We start from the raw sequence: 21,254 nt of genomic DNA, 5'->3' as shown, positions 1-21,254 counted from the left end.
TTGGTCACTATGTTACCTGTATTGGTTCTCATTGATCTCTGAGCAAGTGATTTCTGAGACCTTGACTGGTACACATCCTAAATCTTTCTCTGAATCTATAGAACATGTGCCTAAAAACAGAATGGTCAATGTCAATATATATTTACAAGGAGAAAACAGCATGACTAAATGTCCTCAAAAAAAAAGAAAAAGAGGAGCAGTATATAATGCCAATTTAAAAAATGCATTCAAGGATTTACTCTGTAAATGCATTCCTCATTTTGGACAGAATGTAAATCTTATTCAGTGTTTATTTTTTAGCATAGGTCTCAACAGTTAACACGTGGCAATTAATCCTTTTTTTTTTCAGATTTTTATTTATTTATTTGACAGACAGAGATCACAAGTAGGCAGAGAGGCAGGCAGAGAGAGGGGGGGAAACAGGCTCCCCGCTGAGCAGAGAGCCTGATGTGGGGCTCGATCCCAGGACCCTGATATCATGACCTGAGCTGAAGGCAGAGGTTTTAACCTACTGAGCCACCCAGGCGCCCTGACAATTAATTTTTAAAACAATACAAAATTGTAAGAATAGACAGCTTCAATGTTCACTAAACAATAGGTCCTATGGCAAGGAAAATGCAATATTATCTTTACTTACATCATCCTACAATACATTGTACTATATATAACATACCATCTATAAAGTATAATCTGTACCCTAAAATCTATATTTATATCTCTATATCTCTATCTCTCTCTCTCTCTCGATATATATATATATATATATATTTAAAGAGAAAGAGAAGGGACAGAAGGGGGGAGAGAGAGAATCTTAAGTAGGCTCTATGCCCAGCATGGATCCTGATGTGGGACTTGATATTACAACCCTGAGATCATGAACCGAACCAAAATCAAGTGTCAGATGCCTAACGGACTGAGGCACCCTGGCACTCATGAAATCTGTGTTATATGTATAGTGCATACTATACTATATTTTAAGCACTTTATGTGATTACTATTTTTTAAAGATTTATTTATTTGTGGGGGGGGCATGAATGGGGGAAGGGGCAGAGGAAGAGAGAGAATATCCAGTAGACTCCTTAAAGAGCACAGAGACCAATACGGGACTCAAACCCAAGACCTGGAGATCATGACCTGGGCTGAAATCAAGAGTCTGATGCTCTGACTGACTGAATCACCCAGAGCCCATATGAAGAAATATATTACCCAAAGATACCTTGTTTCAGATTTTTTTTAAAGATTTATTTGAGGGGCACCTGGGTGGCTCAGTGGGTTAAAGCCTCTGCCTTCGGCTCAGGTCATGATCCCAGGGTCCTGGGATCGAGCCCCACATCGGGCTCTCTGCTTGGCTGGGAGCCTGTTTCCTTTCTTCTCTCTTCTGCCTGTCTCTCTGCCTCCTTGTGATCTCTGTCTGTAAAAAAAATAAATAAAATCTTAAAAAAAAAAAGATTTATTTGAGAAAGAGGGAGAACATGAGCACACATGAACAGAGGTAGGGGGACAGCGGCAGAAGGAGAAGCAACCCCAACATAGGTCTCGATCCCAGGACCCTCATGCCTTGAGCTGAATGGAAGGCAGACACTTAAACAACTGAACCACCCAGGTGACCCATGAGCTACTTTAAGTATTGTAGAGAGGAACACAATATATCATACTTAACAAATTTTATCTATCTTTCACATTTAGTAAATTAGAAAATATCACTTAAACATGCTTAATCTTTTATCATGCAATACTGTGTTTCTCTAGGTTGCCTATCAATATGTTACATATGTTTATTTTTTTTTTCTTTTTACATTGATTCTTCAACTGACAATATAAGCATATGTAGAATGTATTGTGAGATACTGCTTGGTGCACAAGTAGGGATTTGAAATAACTACATCTATGCAGGGTGATTTTCCCACTTCTCTCTCTCAGTCCTCTAGGTCTTTACCTCCATTTCCCCCCTCATATCTACTCAATTCTGGGATTTCAGCTGATTTTCATGAAGACACATTGACCATATATAAACTTTAGTCTTTAAAAAAAAAAAAAAAGTTTATTTGAGAGAAAGGGGCACAGGGAAAGAGTGTTCTTTTCTTTTTTTTTTTTTTAAGATTTCATTTATTTATTTATTTGAGGAGAGAGAGCGAGTGAATGAGAGAGAGCGCGCAAGCCAGCACACAAGCCAGGGGGTGAGGCTGAGGGAGAAACAGACTCCCCATGAGCGGGGAGCCTGATATGGGGCTCGATCCCAGGACCCTGTGACCATGACCTGGGCCAAAGGCAGAGGCTTAACCGAACTGAGCCGCCCAGGCGCCCCAGGGAATGAATGTTTTAGGCGGAATCTGATGTGCTCAACAGAGAGCCTGACTTGTGGCTGGATCTCACATCCCCTAGATTACAACCTGAGCCTAACCAAAGGTTGAGCACTTAACTGACTATGCCACCCAGGTGCGCCTACACTCACATAAACTTTTGAAAGTCTTTGCTAGTAATAGTGTTTTTATAACTCTCAGTCAACTTTTTGTAAGATATGATAATGTTAATCACATGGTTAAATTAAAAAAAACACCACTTTTATTAACAATGATGTGTTATGTGTCAATTTAATGTTTATTTAGGTTTACATAAGGCAAGCAGAAATCTGTTTTGAGGGTCTGAAGTATAAAAGATAATTTTGAAAAGCAAGAAGAATTTCATTCTAATGTTCTGTATTTTTGTATACCAATATGTTGGGACAGAAAATCTGGTATGCACATACTAAGCATTTTTAGGGACTTGAAATAAGTTGAAATGTGTGAGATATTGCAAGTGTGATTAAGGGGCCCCTGAGTGCCTCAGTCAGTTAAGCAGCCAACTCTTGATTTCGGCTTAGGTCATGATCTCAGGGTCCTGGGATCAAGCCCCATTTGGGGCTTAGGGATCAGTGATGCGTCTGCTTCAAGATTCTCTCTGTCCCTCTGCCCCCTCCTCCTGCTCCCTCTCTGTCAAATAAGTCTTTAAAAAGAAAGGTAAGAAGGATGGAAGGAAGAAAGGAAGGAAGAAAGGAAGGAAGGAAAGGGAAGGGAAGGAAAAGGGAAAGGAAAGGAAAGGAAAGGAAAGGAAAGGAAAGGAAAGGAAAGGAAAAAAGAAAAGAAAGAAGGAAGGAAAGAAAGATAATCTTTGGGATTTAATTTATCATGTGTTTGGATTATGTTTCATAAACTGTTTTCCTTTTATTTTTTCTCTAACCTTTTCCTTTGCACATATTTCATTAGACAAATGATGTACTATCCAGAGTAATCCCAAGAATATATCATTTCCATGGAATTTCATGAAATTGATTTTTTTCCCTGAAGGACTCATCACTCTTTATTGATGTAAGCAATTAAGTAAATGGGGAAAAAATGGTAAGTCTTCCATGCTGAAAAATTCCAAATAATGGAATAATCTATCCTCAAGAAATAAAAGCAAAACTTCCATTCACTGCCTTAGTGTTAGCTGCACTTGGTGACTTTCTCCCAAAGAATGCAGTATGGAGAAAGGGAAAGAAGAATACCTCTACAGGAAAGAAGCCTGACAAGCAATCCAGCCAGGTAATCTAGGTCAACATGAACTTTAATAAATCATGTTGGAGTAGTACTCCTTGATATTATATGATAAAGAGATGCTTTATACCCATGATATTGTTCTATATTCTTCTAGAAAAGTTGCTGGTACCTAACTTTGGAGAAAATCTATCACAGTTATTTGTCTACCATAATTTACATATGTCTCACATGCAGCATATACCTATTTTCTCCAAGTCTCTCAAAGTATCATTTTATTTTTTTCATTATCATTTAAAGGTATCAAAAAAGTATCATTTAATCACAATCTCAGGATCTCATCACCCAAATCATACCACATAATTATGAGAAAAACATCATGCCAGTCCTAACAGAGAGGCATCCTAGGATATACCTAGCCAGTGCTCAAAATGGTCAAGGTCAACTGGAACAAGGAAAATCTGGGAAAATGTTATGCTCAAGAGGAGTCTAAGGAGGCATTAGAACTTAATGTAATGTGATATCTTGGAACAGAAATTTGAGTGGAGTATGGACTTTAGTTGAAAATAGTGATCAAACTTGACTATAATAAATGTATCTTATAAGATGTTAATAATGGATAACTGCATTTAGGGTATGTGTGAACTCTTTTTCAAGTTCTGTAAATCTAAAAGTGTTCTAAAAAAGTGAATGGACTAATCTGGTAATTTTCAGATATTAGTAACTTTCTCAGGCAGGACTGAAATGTTAATTGATAAAACAAATACATACAATGAAGAAGAGAGGATGATACTGTGAATTAGATGAAAACAAAGATCATATTCATAATAAGTTTTAGAGGTTTTCTCCATCGTGGTTAAAATTACAATATTTTTGATTCTAACTGGAATACATTTTCTTCTGGATAAGGAAAGAGAAAATGGTTTAATCCATGTTTTAATATAGCTCACCTGTCTGAAATATAACATATGCATACATTTACTGAATTATGGAACTCTAAAAAGTTTAGCAGCTAGTGTGCTCTATAAGTATTCTATTGAATCAATATGACAATATGATCCACAAATGGATGGTCACAGGATAAATTGCTGATGGCCAACTTTGAAGAAAATCTACCAGTTCTTTGCCTACTGTAATTTACATATGTCCCACATGCAAAATATACTTACATTATCTGAGACTGCCAAAGTATCATTTAATCACAGTATCAGGATCTCATCATCCAAATTAGATATAGATATGGATAAGGCTCCTAGGAGCCCTTCCTCTTGATCTGGAGGCTTGTCAATTAAGACTAAATTAAATGTCTACCTTCCACCTACCCAATATATAATGATCAACTGAGAATATGAATATTACATCAGAAAGACATTTTAAAGAGAAAATAAAGAAGCTCATAGGATCATTGGTTGATAACAGTTCTAAAATGCAGCAAGGATCATGTTTCCCCAATTCTGAGAACAAAGAATATTCCTTTAGTAGTGCTGTATTCTGACCTCTGACTGGGAACTTAATTCAGTTTCCTCCAAGGTTCTTGGTTTTGCCCCCTGTTCTCTAGATTTAGATTTTTGTATCATCATTCTTTTCTGTTAGAAATTGTCTAACCTATAGATAAGGACCCATTTTTAACTAACTGTATATATGCAAGCTGACAGTGCAATCCTCATGTTTACCTAATACTTTGTGGACTTTGAATGAATGTTATCTGGGTTTAAACAAAAGTAGTATACAATTATAAAATCTTTGACATATTCCCTTCAAAATAAAAAATAAAACATGGATGTCTCTATAATCACATTATTTAATATTAGACCAAAAAAAAAAAAGTTTGTAATTTTAAAGTGTGGGATCTACGGAAAGAAACCTAATCTCCAGAATTTTTCTATGCACATTTTCCTTTCTTTATTGAGGCAAAAGTCCTTTTGGGAAGATGAACACCACTGCCATTGACAATTTATGCTGAGAATTTTCCTATTCCCACTCCCAACCCTGGAAACCTAATGTGCTTAGCAATCCTATTTTTGCCAAACTCTTTCACAGTTTCCCTAGCAAACCAAGACAGCAAAGTATCACAAATTGTGTGGCCTAAACAACAGAAATATATTGTCACAGTTCTGGAGTAAGAAGTCCGTGATTAAGGGTTAGTTTCTTCTCAGAGCTGTAAGGGACAATCTGTTCTAGGTCTCTCTCCTAGCTTCCTGGGGTTGAATATCCATCTTTGGGTCCCCTTGGGTCCTGTATCACCCTGATCACTGGCCTCCATCTTCACGTGGAATTCTACCTTGTGTGTGCATGCATCCAAATTTCTTCCTTTTTATCAAGATACGAGTCGGATTGGATTAGGGGCCAACCCTACTCCAGTATGACCTTATCTTAATTACATCTGCACAAATAAGGCCACATTTTGAGGAACAGGAGACAGAGTGAGAAACAGAGTTTCCTACCACATATTGCTAGCCTGGGAAAAGATCAAAATTCAAAGTATGGGTTCCACTGAATATATATTTTTGCCCCATTACAAAGTCAAAAAATGGTCAGTTGAACCATTTTAAATAAGGACCGTGTGTGTGTGTGTGTGTGTGTGTGTGTGTGTTTAAGAAAAAAAGGTTTAATGAATGATCTCTAAACTGGTCAGAATAAATATAACAAGATGAATAGTAGCATTAATAACTGAGAAGGGAAAGGTTTTGAAGTATGCTGAGTTAGGTAGGTTTCAAAAGCTTAGCCTTGAAAGCATAAAATGAGAGAATTTAAGATTCTGCTTTCTTAAAGACTATGGGTATATCTTGTTAGAAAGCTATTTCATTATTCTATCCAGAAGGATCATGTCCACAGGCACAAAGTCTTCTTGCTGCATCAGAATCAGCAAAGTTCTTTCCCAGACATTGGAGAAATCCACTCAGTGACTGGCTTCTCTGCTGTGTTCCAAAGCAAACATTCAGATTCACTTAAATCTTACCTAATCTCAGTCCTTTCTTTCAAAAATCCAACATAATCTGTTTTATTTAGGAAGGATGAGTTTTCATGTTGGTTTCTCTGCATGAACAAGAATTTTGAAATCATGGGCACATGGGTGACTCAGTGGGTTAGGTCTCTGCCTTTGGCTCAGGTCATGATCCCAGGGTCCTGTGATTGAGCCCCGCATCGGGCTCTCTGCTCAGTAGGGAGCTTCCTTCCCCCTCTCTCTCTGCCTGCCTCTCTGCCTACTTATGATCTCTCTCTGTCAAATAAATAAATAAAATCTTAAGGAAAAAGAATTTTGAATTCAATTTCTTTTTTTTTTTTTAAAGATTTTATTTATTTATTTGACAGAGAGAGATCACAAGTAGGCAGAGAAGCAGGCAGAGAGAGAGAAAGGAGGAAGCAGGCTCCCTGCTGAGCAGAGAGCCTGATGTGGGACTCGATTCCAGGATCCCGAGATCATGACCTGAGCCGAAGGCAGTGGCTTAACCCACTGAGCCACCCAGGCGCCCCTGAATTCAATTTCTAAGTTTGGATTTGAGTTAAGTGTGATGTTCTTAAACATGTTCTCAATACTTTGTTACACATCCAATTGGAGACTTAAACAATTAGATATGAATCTTGTGTATAAATTTATGTCATTAAAGTATGACTGGCATGACAGCTAAGTAAAACTATAAAATGAATTTTGATAGTAGATGAGGATAGTGACTGAGTTCTGATCATTCTGAAAGGCACACTGAATGTAGAAAAGGAGATCTAAGCAGAGCAAACTGTGTTAGAAGTAGAACAGGATGGTTTCCTCTTACAGAAGAAACTATTTCAAGAAGAAAGAAAGGTTTGTGCTGCTGATATGTTGCTTGAGATGGTCATTAGAGAAGCTCCTGGGTGTCTCAGTGGGTTAAGCCACTGCCTTCAGCTCAGGTCATGATCTCAGGGTCCTGGAATCGAGCCTCGCATTGGGCTCTCTGCTCAATGGGGAACCTGCTTCCCCCTCTCTCTCTGCCTCCTGTTCTGCCTACTTATGATCTCTCTCCCTCTGTTAAAAGATAAATAAAATCTTAAAAAAAAAAAGATGATTATTAGAAGCATTGATCACTGGGGACTTTGGCAATTGAAATCCAAGTACTGGTGAAGAGATAATAATAGTGAAGGATAATAATAGAACAGAGACATTTAATCTAGTGTAACAGAAGGGAAGACAAAGAACATAGGTATAGATGTAGATATGTTAACGGCTTTTGTTACAAGCCAACTTTCTTCTGATTATTTTTTCTTTTCTTGTGAAATAAGGAGCAAAGTCATCTTCTTAGAACAGAAAGTGGGGAAAAGGTTTTGAAGACTTGAGAGAAATGGTAAAATTGTGTCACAGCTTTAAAGCAGTAGAAAACTGAGTAGGGAAATAGGTGAAGCAATGCTTAGGCCCAATTTCAGATGTAACATCCTCAACTGAAAATAACATGCAGTTAGAAAAATTCTAAACTTTTCTCCAATCATCTTCCCTGTGTGGCTGAAAAACAACAACAAAATGGAGATTAAGGATTAATTGGTGTTTGTTTGTTTCCTAGGAAGGCAAGAAAGTGGAGAGAATGTTAGCAGGTTCATTCCAGTGATTGTGGAATCTAAATTAGGTAAAATGGGAAAGGGAGATAAAGAGCACTGTGAAAGTTGGGTTAAAAATCTTAAATGGTTGTGGTCTTTGAGATGAAAATAAGCTACAATAAGTGAGCTCAAAACATAGAAAGTGGTAATAACAGAACATGAGGCTTAAAATTCAATACTGTAAAGGTGATGTGGTTATTGCTACTGATCAAATCTTAGGCATGACAACAGTAGTCATGGATCGGAGTAGGTGAGAGGAAAGATCACTGAAGACTCAAAACTCAAGAATTCAAAGTCCAGGGTTTGGGGCTGAATGTTTTGCATTTGTTTATGTGAGGTTTACATTTGGATTTATATTATCAAATATTTCTTAAAATTGTAGTTTCTCAACTAAAGCTAAAGTAACAGTAAATGGTTTATAATAATCAACATTCCTAGGGAGTCAATTTTCAGTTGATCTTTTTGATTAGTCATTGCTTCTTTCAATGTAACTATGTTTTAGTTGATATAAGTCTTGGACAATCATTTATTGTTGCTGAAAATAAATTGCAACTGATTCAAAGCAGAAATAGGACTCTTTTAATGGACATTTCTGAATTTCACAATATTCCTAAGGTTCTTATTTCCTGTTTAAATGTCAAAGCTGGATTCTTTTTGTAAAACTTCACAAAAAATTTATTTAAATTGATGAATAATTAACATTTGTCATACCATGCTGGCAGGTGTTCTTTTGACACAGAGGCTTAAAGGCTTTATTCTTCTTTTCCCATTAGCATATGGTCTACATTATAAGCGACATTTGATGGCCCAGATGTGAAAAGTTTATGGTAGGTGTTTCTCATAAATGTCTACTATGTCTCCTGAATTCTCAAGGCTATTGTTTCAATTGTAACTGATGAATGAATAATTAATGAAGAAACTTAACCCTTACCAGAAAAAATTTAAAAGTTTTGGGGGTAAATCCATAATGGCCTGTTAATATCTTATTTTAAGCACTTACTTTTACATTTTTGTAAGATTTAGCCTATCTACTATGAAATCCTCTTCTTATTTGATCTGATAAAAAGATCGTAAAGAAATTCTATGGAGAATGTAGCTTTAGTTTTTGAAAGAAAACTATAAGGGAACCACTGAACTAAGAAATTCAAAAGACTTATTTTTTATGTTATTTTGGTAATAACTTTTTCAAAATGTTGTTTTTAAGTTTAGAGATACTTCGATTCAAAAATACATAAACTACAGAAACTCAAATGTGTGATACAGAAATAAGAGATTAAAAATTGACTGAAATATAAATATTGTACTGCTGAGAAATTTAACACCACTCCCTCAAAAGCCTTTTAAGATTAACAATTATTCCAACAACTAATTTGAAAGTTCTCTTTTGATAGAATTTGTTTAGAAAAATAGAATATTCCTCCAACAGATAGTTGAGCTTATATATTCTCTCTCTCTTTCTCTCTCTGTCTACGTGTGTACACACACACACACACATATCAGGCAGCATGCCAGGACTGGGGATACAAACTCTTCCATAAAGCTTTTCTCTCAAGGAGCTTAAATATAAAGCTAGACTCTTAGGGCTCTTTGTCTATAAATATGGGGTGACAGAGCGTTAGGAACTTTAACTGTAGTGCCATTTTTTCCCCTGCAGCTAATGATCATCACTGAGATTTAGTTCATACATAATTTTGAGGTTGTGGTTCCAACTACCTAGGTGGCCTGTTCTCTCTGGAAAATGATAGCCTTCTGGTAAATGCAGAATATTTCTTAATGGCATGTGCAAGAAAATCAAGACAATGGTGAAGTTCATAATGTTAATAGATTAAGTAATAGCAAAGCCTAATCAATGGCAGAATAGGATGGAACCTAGGGTGGGAGGTGATGACCATTTAAAATAGTATATTAAAACTTAGTTATGGTTGAAGTTAGAGTTCTGGATATAAATACTGAAAGGATACATCCGATGATAATCTCTACTGTAGAGTTTATAACATATGAACAGCTAGCTAAAACCTAGAGCAGGGTTATACTGAAGAGATTGCCTAAGCAGATTTAGTCACCCTTTTCTGTGACCATTCTCCCCATTCCATTTCTATCATATAAAATAGCCTTTCTCTTTCAATCCAACATTCTTTCCTCCTCAGGAGGATGGTCTCCTGTGGGGCAGTCACAGTTCCTTCACCAGATCCAATATACTGTTAGAGATAATTAATCTAGGAGTTGTACCCTGACTGAAGTGAAGAGAGGTACATTGGGAAATCATGGACTGAACGATTTGGAGTTTTAAGCTGTAATATATACATCTTGTTGTTTTTGTTGTTGCTGTTGTTGTTTTCATGAAATAATTGGACAAAAAAAAAGAAGGATTTTTTTGTTTGTTGTTTGTTTGTTTGTTTTTGTTAGAGAAGCATAAGTTGTTAATGCAGGAAAGAGCAGACCTGAGACTGAATTTTCTGGCTTTGTTCAATATTTTTCTGGTGTTAGGCCACATTTTACCGCTCAAGCACCCCTACATCTGAAAGCTAGTTACAGTTGTCTTCCCTTCTATCAATAATAAAAGAACCCTAAATAAAAGGAAAATGAAATGCCTAGAAGAAAACACTAATTCGTAGATATTCAGCAAGTATTTGCTGAAATGAACAAAATTCCTAGAATCTCCAAGGCAATTGGAAAAAAAAAATCAATAAATTTGAAAAACAAAAAATTCATATAATTTAATATTTTCTATAGAGATCATGAATTGATTATAGGAAAAACACAGTTGATCTGTTTAATATTAATTTCATCTGATCTTCAGAAAGGACACTTATTTAAAAATAAAGTGAAAGTAAGGAATCTCTAATAAGTCATGATGAATACTTTCCATTAACTTACAGGAATACCTGCCAGAGTCCCTGGTAATAGTTTCTATATACTTGAAACAAACTTTTTGTCTCACAAAAGGCAAAAGCCAAATGGAAATAGGTTTGTTTGCCTTTTTTTTTTTTTTTATATACTCTAATCTCAGATTTTACCTCTGACATCAGACCTTGCAGACAAGGCAGCCATAGCCCCTCCTTCCTAGGAAATGCTACAAGATAGCAACTGATCTAGACAAATCTAGACATAGAATTATTAAGTACATTTGATGGCATCACAAGGTTATGTAGGGAAATCTGATGCCCTGGCATTTGGGATCTTTATTTGAGTACAAGGAATGAATTTTGCCTTACATTTTATTTTGGACAAGAGGCTTGCAAATGAACATGTACTAGTCTGCCATAAGATATATGCTATGAACTGAACTTTGTCCTCCCAAGATTCACATTTGTGTGTATTTGGAGACAGGAATTTTAGGGAGGTAATTAAAGCTGAAATTAGGTCATAGGGTAAGGCTGATATCTTTACAAGAGGAAAAGACCTATGTGGTATTTCTCTTGTGCGCTCTCTCTCTCTCTCTCTCTCGTTCTCGCTGTGTGTGTCTCTCACACACAGAAAAGTCCAAGTGAGGACAAAAAGCAAACAGGTAGCTGTCTACAGGCCAGGAAGAGAGGCCTCACCAAAGACTAATATTGATGCAACTTTAATACTGGATTTCTAGACTTCTGAATCATAAAACACAAAATTTTGCTGTTAAAAAGGTATACAGACTTCTCATATACTTTCCTTCCCCACACATGAATAGCCTCTCATATTCACCAAATGGTACCTTTTTTTTTTTTTTTTTTAACCAAGTTTGGGCCTGCATTAACACATTGTAATCATCTCGATTATGTGAGAGGCTATTTTGTGGAGTAAGAAGATAGATGTGAAATCTCTATATTTTCTTTTAAGTGTGTTATAAACCCATAACTGTTCAAGATAAGACTTTAAAAATAGTTTTAGAAAATAATGGTAACATTGGCACAAAGTCTATTCTTGCTCTCTTTTTAATGTCATTACTTTTTCTGATATTTCCTAATCCTTTGCAATTTTCTGTGACCTTCTAAACTCATTATCAAGTCCTGGAATCCTGGCAATATAGGTAACAGAACAGCTGGTATTTGTTTTTTTCCCTTTCAACTTATCCTCTCAATCTTTCCCCATGAACTTTAAGTTCATTTGCATATTATAACTGCATTGCTTGAAATAAATTATTCAAATTAATTTAAAATATGGAGGATAGCACAATAACATATTAGATTAGCAGTCCTAAACTTGATCAAATGTATCTTCTCTTCCAACAGTTTAAAGACTAAATGGGAGAAATGGTTGTATAAAGAAAAAAAAATTCCAAAACAAGGACTTAAAACTGAACCTTTTTGAATATTTGAAGCTATAATACTAAGGATATGAAAACTCAGAAGAAAAAGCTCATGGTATTTATAAAGAAATCTAAGTCTTAAAAAAAAAAAAAAGTAAAGAAAAGAAATGTAAGTCCCATCACACCATGTACAACCCACTTTCTTGTTAGATTATTCTAATAAAATTAGAGGCAAAGATATTTTAATTGGTCATGTATTAAAAGAGCCAAAGAGAAAAATAAAAAAAGAAAAAATATTACTTGTTTTGACCATCTACCTGGAGGAAAACAAAAAATATCCAAGGACTTAATTTATTAAAAGTAAACATTTTATATATTTTGTAATAGCTTATTTTTAAACTAGCTTATTTTTCTACTACTAGAAAAATTTAAGATAAAATACTTTAAAAAGTTAAACTGAACTTGTTTTGAGCCTTTACAAGGCTTAGATCTATAATGGTTCTTCTTACCTAAAAATATTTAAGGGTCATATAAAAGTGATTTCATTTTTTTAAATTTTTTAATCTGTATTGAATAAGAAAATCCATATGGTAAAGAAAAATAGGAAGCCTTTATCAAATTATTAACATACCATGGGACCTACATTGTGAGACAGTAACTGGCACAGTTACACATTTCTTCCATATTGCTTCATTATTTTTCTGAATATTAAAAAAAAAAAATCTATCAGGAAATTTCCAGTCTGCAGTTCAAGATGTAAGAAGATTTGTAAAAAGCTGAATAAAGTGAAAAAACCTTATTCTCATAGGATCCATATGGGAGGGGAGAAGACTACTCCCAGGACTGGTGAAACAGACAAATGAGCAAAGGGAACCACAACTTATAAGAGCAGAGATCAGTAGAACTCCTCCTGGAACCAGTGTGATGATAGTAAATTTCAACTCTAAGTGATTAATTGTTTGAAGCTCGTGCAGACAATTCCAAGATCTAAAATTCTAGGGGCAAGAGAGTAGGGAAATATTTAAAGAGGGTGGACAAAAAGACCACCAACCTAGAATTCTATACCCTGTGAAATTATGCTTCAAAAGTGAAGGGGAGAAAAAAGGCTTTAGGTACAAATTGAGGAAATTTTTTGCACTTAAGCAGTCACATTAAAAACCACATTCTCTAAAAAAAAGGAAAATAATATAGGTCAGAAACTTGGATTTACATAAAGAAATGAAAAAAATCCTGAAAAATAAATGAAGGTAATGTAAAGACTCACTTTTTTCTATCTTAGTTGACCTAACAGATAACAGTTTGTTTAAAGTTATAGCAACCTTTTATCTGATAATGTATGCTTATGTAACTAATGTATTTGCTCCTGAATGTTCATATATAAAAGAAAATAATGACAGCAGTGATCAAAGGAAGGGAGAAAAGAATTTGGATTATTTGGTTACTGTAGTCACTCTACATATGAAGTAGTATACTGTAATTTGAAAGTGAACTTGGATTAGTTGTAAATGTACACAGCAAACTTTAGAGCAACCACTAAAAACAGTAACCAGAGAAATATAACTGATATATGGGAGAGAAAGTGGGGAGATTAAAAACACAAAAGAATAGTGAAATATAAAAATAGGAACAAAGGACAATGGCAACAGGAACAAATAGAAGATATGAATCCATCTATATCAATAATCACTTTAAACACCAATGTTCTGAATGCACCAAGACAATAGTCAGATTATATTTAAAAAAATGAGTCAACTACAGGTTGTCTGAAGAAATGGGCTTTAAATACAAAGACACACAGGTTAAAATAAATGGAGAAAAATATGCCATGCTAACACTAGTAAAATTTTCTTTAAAAATCCCGGCACTAGTTGTATTAATTTCAGATGGAAAAGACCTAGAAGGAAAGTTAAAAGGATAAAAGATATTCCACAATGATAAAGAGATCAATTCTCCTAGAAGACAGAACAATTCTTAATGTGTACACACCTAGCAGAGCATCACACTGCATGAAGCAAAAACTGATTAAACTGCAAGAAGACATAGACAAGCCCTTTATCATAGGTGGAGACTTCAACACTCCTTTTTCAGAAACACAGAAAAAAAATTTTCTGCTAGCAGGCAGAAAAATCAGTGAGGACATAATTGAATTAAAACACCATAAATCAAATGAATGTAAATGACATCTGTAAACTACTTCATCCATTAATAGCAAAACACACATTCTTCTCATTTCACAAGACACACTTACAAGATAGACCACATTTCAGAAGATAAGCTAGTGCAGCCATTCTGGAAAACAGTATGGAGTTTCCTCAAAAAATTGAAAATACAGTTACCCTATGACCCAGCAATCATACTACGGGGTATTTACCCTAAAGATACAAATGTAGTGATCCAAAGGGGCACGTGCACCCAAATGTTTATAGCAGCAATGCACAATAGCCAAACTATGGAAATAGCCTAGATGCCCATCAACAGATGAATGGATAAAGAAGTGGTATACATACACACACACACACACACACACACACACACACAGAGTGGAATACTATGCAATCATCAAAAACCCCTGAAATCTTGCTTTTTGCAATGATGTGGATGGAACTAGAGGGAATTACGCTGAGAAAAATAAGTCAATCAGAAAAAAACAATTATCATATGATCTCCCTGATATGAGGAATTTGAGAGGAAGGATAGGGGTTTGTAAGGGAAAGGGAGGAAAAAACGAAACATAATGGGACCAGGGAGGGAGACAAACCATTAGAGACTCATAATTTCAGGAAACAAACTGAGGGTTGCAGTGGGGAGTGGATAGTGTAGCTGAGTGAGGGACAATGAGGAGGATATGTGCTGTGAATGAGGAGGGTGAGTGCTGTGAATTGTGTAAGACTGATGATTCACAGACCTGTACCCCTGAAACAAATAATGCATTATACATTAATAAAAAAGGGAAAAAATTAAAAAGATAAAATTTCCCTTAATTAAAAAAAAAAGCTAGGTTACACTTTGGCCCACAAAATAAATTTAAAATAGAAATCATATAATGTATGCTCTTAGGCCAACTTAGAATTAAACTAGGAGTCATTAAAAAAAAACTAGAATCCCAAAATACATGAAGATTAGGCAACACAATTCTAAGTAACACGTAGGTCAAGGAAGAAATCAGGGAATAGTAAAATATATTTTTAACTAAATGGAAAAAAAACACATCAAAATTTGTGGGCCATACTGAAAGCCATGCTTAGACAAATTTATAGCATTGGATGCATATATTGGAGAAGATCTAGAATTAATAATTTAAGTTTTCACCTTAAAATCTAGAAGAGCAGATTAAACTAAGGTAAGAAGAAGAAAAAGAATTAAAGAGATCAATGAAATTGGAAACTGGAAAACAACAGAGGAAAAAACCTCCCTAAATCTTTGAAAAGATAGATAAAATCTATAAGCCTCTAGCAAGGCTAACTAAATAATAATAATAATAATAATTTTTTTAAGTACCCAAATTACTACTGTCAGTAAGGAAACAGAGGATATTGATTGTTGTAGATCTCATGGACATTTAAAGTAATAAAGGAATGCTATAAACAACCCTGTGCCCACAAACTTGATAACCTAGATAAAATGGGCTAATTTCTTTAAAGATATAAAGCTTTCAAAACTCACAAGAGAAAACAACCTGACTAGGCAAATATTTACTAATGAAATTCAGTCAGTAATAATCTTCCAGAACAGAAAATAACTGGCTCAGTTGAGTTCACAATGGAATTCTACCATAACTTTAATAAAGAAATTTTTGTACTAATTTTTTTTAAAGATTTTATTTATTTATTTGACAAAGTGAAAGAGACCACAAGTAGGCAGAAAGGCAGGCAGAGAGAGAGGGAGAAGAAGGCTCCTGCTGAGCAGAGAGCCCAATGTGGGGCTCAATCCCAGGACCCTGAGATCATGACCTTAGCCAAAGGCAGATGCTTAACCCACTGAGCCAGCCAGGTGCCCCAAATTCTTATTAATCTTTTTCAGATAGTAGGACTTAAGAGGGATTTCCTGTTCTAGGAGGCCAATATTACTCTAATATCAAACCCACAAAAAGACATTACAAAAGGAACTACAGGCTAGTTTCTTTCATGCATGCAAAATTTTGAACATACACATTCTCTACAAAATATTATCAAAACAAATTCAACAATTTACAAGAATTACACACCAGGATCATGTGATATTGAACCCAAATATGCAAATCTTGTTCACTTTTGAAAATTAATGTAATCATCCCATCAACAAGATAAAATGTGGGAGGCCAAATAAGGCTTGCAACGAGGACCAAACCAGGTCCTGACTTGTGCCTCCTTTAAAGTCCGAATAACCTAACAGAAGGTTTAGGACGGGAAAAGTTGAGTAGCACTGAGAAAGGGTCTGTGCTGTGTGTTGTGCGCTAGCCTATGTGACTTCCCACACGCTTGCTAAACAAATAAGAACAATTCGGTTGGGGTCAAAAGTTTGTTGCTGGTCCTTGCTGCCCTAGTACTGCTCATAAATTACTTTTAGGTTTGCTGTATCAATACAGAACAATTGTACTAGCATCAGCTGTTTGGTGTCACGAGGTCTGCTTTTAGTTAAATGTGAAACTTATTATGGGAACTCGTGGTTGTTTAACTAGACATGGGTGTATTGCTTCTCCTATCACTATATATATGGCCTTAATGCTTTGAATAAACTTAGCACTGTTGGACATCCTCCTCGGTGCTCCTCCTGCCCCCAGCTCTTTGTCTCTTAACTTCTTTTCTTCATTCTCTTATCCTCACGTTCCTGGTTGATTTGTCGAGCCGGCCATGACATTAAAAATTTTAAAAAATGATTGTATCAATTGATACAGAAAAAACATTTGACAAAAATCCAACATGCATACATAATAAAAATTCTCAGTGAACTAGTAATACTGAAGAACTTCCTCAACTTGAAGAATGTCTATAAAAAACCTACAGCTAACATCTGATCTGCTGAGAAACTTAAGGCTTTCCCAGATTCTCAGATACAAGGCAGAGGTGTCCTCTCCCAACATCACTTTCAATAACATACTGGAAAATATTAGTTAATAAAATAAGACAGAAAGAGGGGAACAAAATGCATATAGATTGAGAAGGAAGACCCAGAAACATCTTTTCCTCAGGTTACTTTTTTTTGTCTATGTAGCAAATCTGAACCAACAAACTCCTGGAACTGATAAGCAACTATGGCAAGGTTACAGGATACAAAATTAATATATAAAAGTCAAACACTTTCCTATATACCGGCATGGAACAAGTATAATTAGTAATTAAAAGACCCATTATTATTTACAATAGTGAAAACAAAAATGAAATACTTATGTATAAATCTAACAAAATATGTACAAAATCTACATGACAAAAGCTCTACAACTCTGATGAATGAAGAACTAAATAAATGGTGAGCTATTCCACATTCATTGATAGGAATCATCAATCTTGTCAAGATGTCTGTTCTTCCCAAATTAACCTACATACAGTTAATGCAGTTAATGTGATCTCAATCACAATCCAGCAAGTTATCTTTTTATATTGATAAACTCATTCTATATTTAATATATAAATTTAGATATTTATATATAATATTATTTATATTTATATATAAATATATAGTTAATCTCCATGGAACAGCACAGAGAGCTCACAACTAGACTCCCATAAATACAGCTACTGATCTTTGACAAAGGAGCAAAAACAATACAATGGAGTAAAATCAGTCTTTTCAATAAATAGTATTGGAACAAACAAACACCCATATGCCAAGAAAAATGAACCTTTACACCCTTCACAAGAATTAATTCACTATAGATTTGATCATAATACTAAATGCAAAATACAAAATTACAAAAATCTTAGAATAAAACACAGGAGAAAACCTTGCTTGCAATAACATTTTAGATGCAACATCAAAGTCATGACTCTTAAAATGCTTGATAAGCTGGACTTCATTAAAATGTAAACTTTTATTCTGTAAAAGACAACGACAAGAGAATTAGAAACCAGGACAAAGACTGGGAATCAATATTTGCAAAAGACATACCTGATAAGGATCATTAGTCTAAACATATGGAGAACTATTAAAACAACCACCTGATTTAGAACAGGGCCCCAAAACCTCAGCAGACACTTCACCAAAGATTACATAGATAGCAAATAAGCATACAAAAGAATGATCTACTTGTACCTACTTCTGAAGTTATCAGGAAAATGAAAATTAAGACAATAATAATTTATCACTCACTGAAAATTTATAGAATGACAAAATCTGGAAAACTGACAACACCAAATACTGGAGAGAATGTGGAGCAATAGGAACTCTCTACAATTTTACTATTCTTTGCTGGTGGGAATACGAGAGTTTGGCAGTTTCTTACATGACTAGACATACCTTCACCATATGATCCAGCAAATGTGTTCCTTGGTATTTCCCAAAGGAGTTGAAAATTTATGTCCACACGCAAACCTGTGCACGTATGTTTATACCAGCTTTATTCACAATTGTCAAAACTTAGAAGCAACAAAGATGTCCTTCAGTAAGTGAATGGATAAAGAAAACTGTGAAACATCCAAGCAATGGAATATTATTTAGCACTAAAAAGAAATGAGCTCTCAAGCCATAAAAAGGCATGGAGAAACATTTAATACATGTTAAGTGAAAGAAGCTAAGCTGAAAATTCTATATGCATTGTATAATTCCAATTATAGGACATTCTGCTGCCACAGTTTTGCCTTTTCCAGTAAAAAGATCGGGATTGCCAGCAGTTGTGAGAGCTCTGAGTAGGTAAAGCAGAATATTTTTATGGTAGTGAAGCTACTCTGTATAATACTATAGCATTAGACACAAGTCACACTGTACGTGTGTCCAAATTCATAGAGTGTGTAATACCAAGAGTGAACTTTAAGGTAAACTATAGGCTTTGGATGATTATGATGGGCCCATATAGGTTCCTCAGTTCTAACAAAGGTACACTGTGATAGGTGAGGTCATTAATGGGCGAAGCTGTGCATTTGCTGGGGAAGGGTGTACGTGGGAATTCTGTATACCCTCCTCTCAAGTTCACTGTGAATGTAAAACTGCTTTCAAAAAATAAAGTCTTAAAAATACTCAGAGAAATGTTTTTAATTTATCCTCTCTCTGATAAACCTATATGTGACCATCTGATTTTTGACATGCAAAGGAGGGATATCTTACATTTGTATGAATTTGTTGCTTATATTCACATTCAGAGGGAAAGACTGACATGGTCTCATGGTTTTCTGTCCCAGGAGGAAAGATTGTGTTAATTATGTGCACTTAAAATGGAAAAACATAACGTCACTTTGCCTTTGGCCTTGTTCAGCTTCTGTTTCCTTACAAATGCTTGTTGCAATATATTAACCATGAGTTCTATCTGAGGAAATGAAACCTTCTTTCCTCCCTTCCATACCTGCACTCACCCAATTTATGAGGTATAAACATTGCATAAATTTGCAAACCAGCCAATTGTCTTTCTGAGCATGCAATTAAGTTGTAAAGCTTTTTCCTGCAGTGCCAAAGCCCAAGAGAATCTAACAGCTTTTGTGAATCCAGTGCTGAGGTTCATTTTCAAGCCAGGAGCAAAATATCTAAATTGTATTCAGCACCTGTCCTCTGAATACTGCTTACAGTGTGTGTATTTATTAGTTTTCCTTGGTTTAGAGCAGCAGGTTTACTTTTCTTTTTCCTCTTTACAATCTCTCTCTTCACACTCACACAACACACACAATTGTTGTCACAAAGTCAACATGGCGCATCAAAAAGTGTCAGTTACAAGACTTACCAATGGTTGATATCCTTCTATCATTGCTTTAGTTACTGCCCCAAACTATATCTTTTGCTCTTTACGGTTATTTTCAGTTTCCGTTTTGCTACTGGTTAATTTTCTAAGGGATGTTTAATAGGTGAATATTGTTTAATAAACAGGCCTTAAAGAACTGTTGATGTATCGCTAGGTACACACAATACCCCAAATTTTCCCTTTATTTTGATTCAGTTATTTAGAACTTGCAAGTTAAATTTTCTTTTGTACCTCTGTTTTCTTATCTGTAAAATCAGTGTTGTGAGTTTGACTAAATGGGATGAATTATGTGGAGACCTTAGCACAGAATATAACGCACAATAAACAGTGACCTCACCAATGCCTAGTTCTACATAAATCCAAGCTACTCAAACATTTTAAATGCAAAGCTATACTTGTAATTAGCATGTTGTCAGAGTCAGCTTCTGAAATTACTAGAAGATGCTGGTTTAATTCTAAAGTTACCTTAAAAATTTTGAAGCTTGGAAAAAACCTGAAATGCTATATATGATTAGAATTTACCTACTGTTATCATTATTTCTTTCAACTTAATGCTGAATGGCATTTTCATTCAAAATATGTACGAATGGGTAACTTGCTTTCATATATTTCTAAAGAAGCTTACCTAAAAGAAAAAAACGAAATTGGATGAATTATAGATAATTCCTGTTCTTTTACTCCTGGCTGAATATGAACTTTCCCATGCTTTCAACTATTATTTTTATCAAATGACCTTGAAAGCTATATTCCCTCTTTCAGTTTCAAAAGCCAAAAATGGACTAAACAGCTAAACAGACGTCGTAAAGTCAATAGGTATAAAACCGAAAAGCCATCGTCACCTCTTAATGAACTTCATTATTATCCAGCTACTTCCACCAATAGCTCATAACCTATAGCAAACATCTGAAAGTCATGCTCAATTAAATGCCCTTCAAATTGTTGTAGCCTGGCCTCTGGATAAACGGAAGGAAACGCCACAGAAATTTGATTTGAATGTGGAGACATATGATGCCACACACACCAAAAAGGTACAAAAAGTTTTATTACTTACACAATTGAGGTCCCTGGGATAAGCAGAGCCGGCTCAAGAAGG

This window comes from Neovison vison, chromosome 11, assembly GCF_020171115.1.
Source record: "Neovison vison isolate M4711 chromosome 11, ASM_NN_V1, whole genome shotgun sequence".
Classification (NCBI taxonomy): domain Eukaryota; kingdom Metazoa; phylum Chordata; class Mammalia; order Carnivora; family Mustelidae; genus Neogale; species Neogale vison.
Note: the sequence above shows the minus strand (reverse complement) of the source record.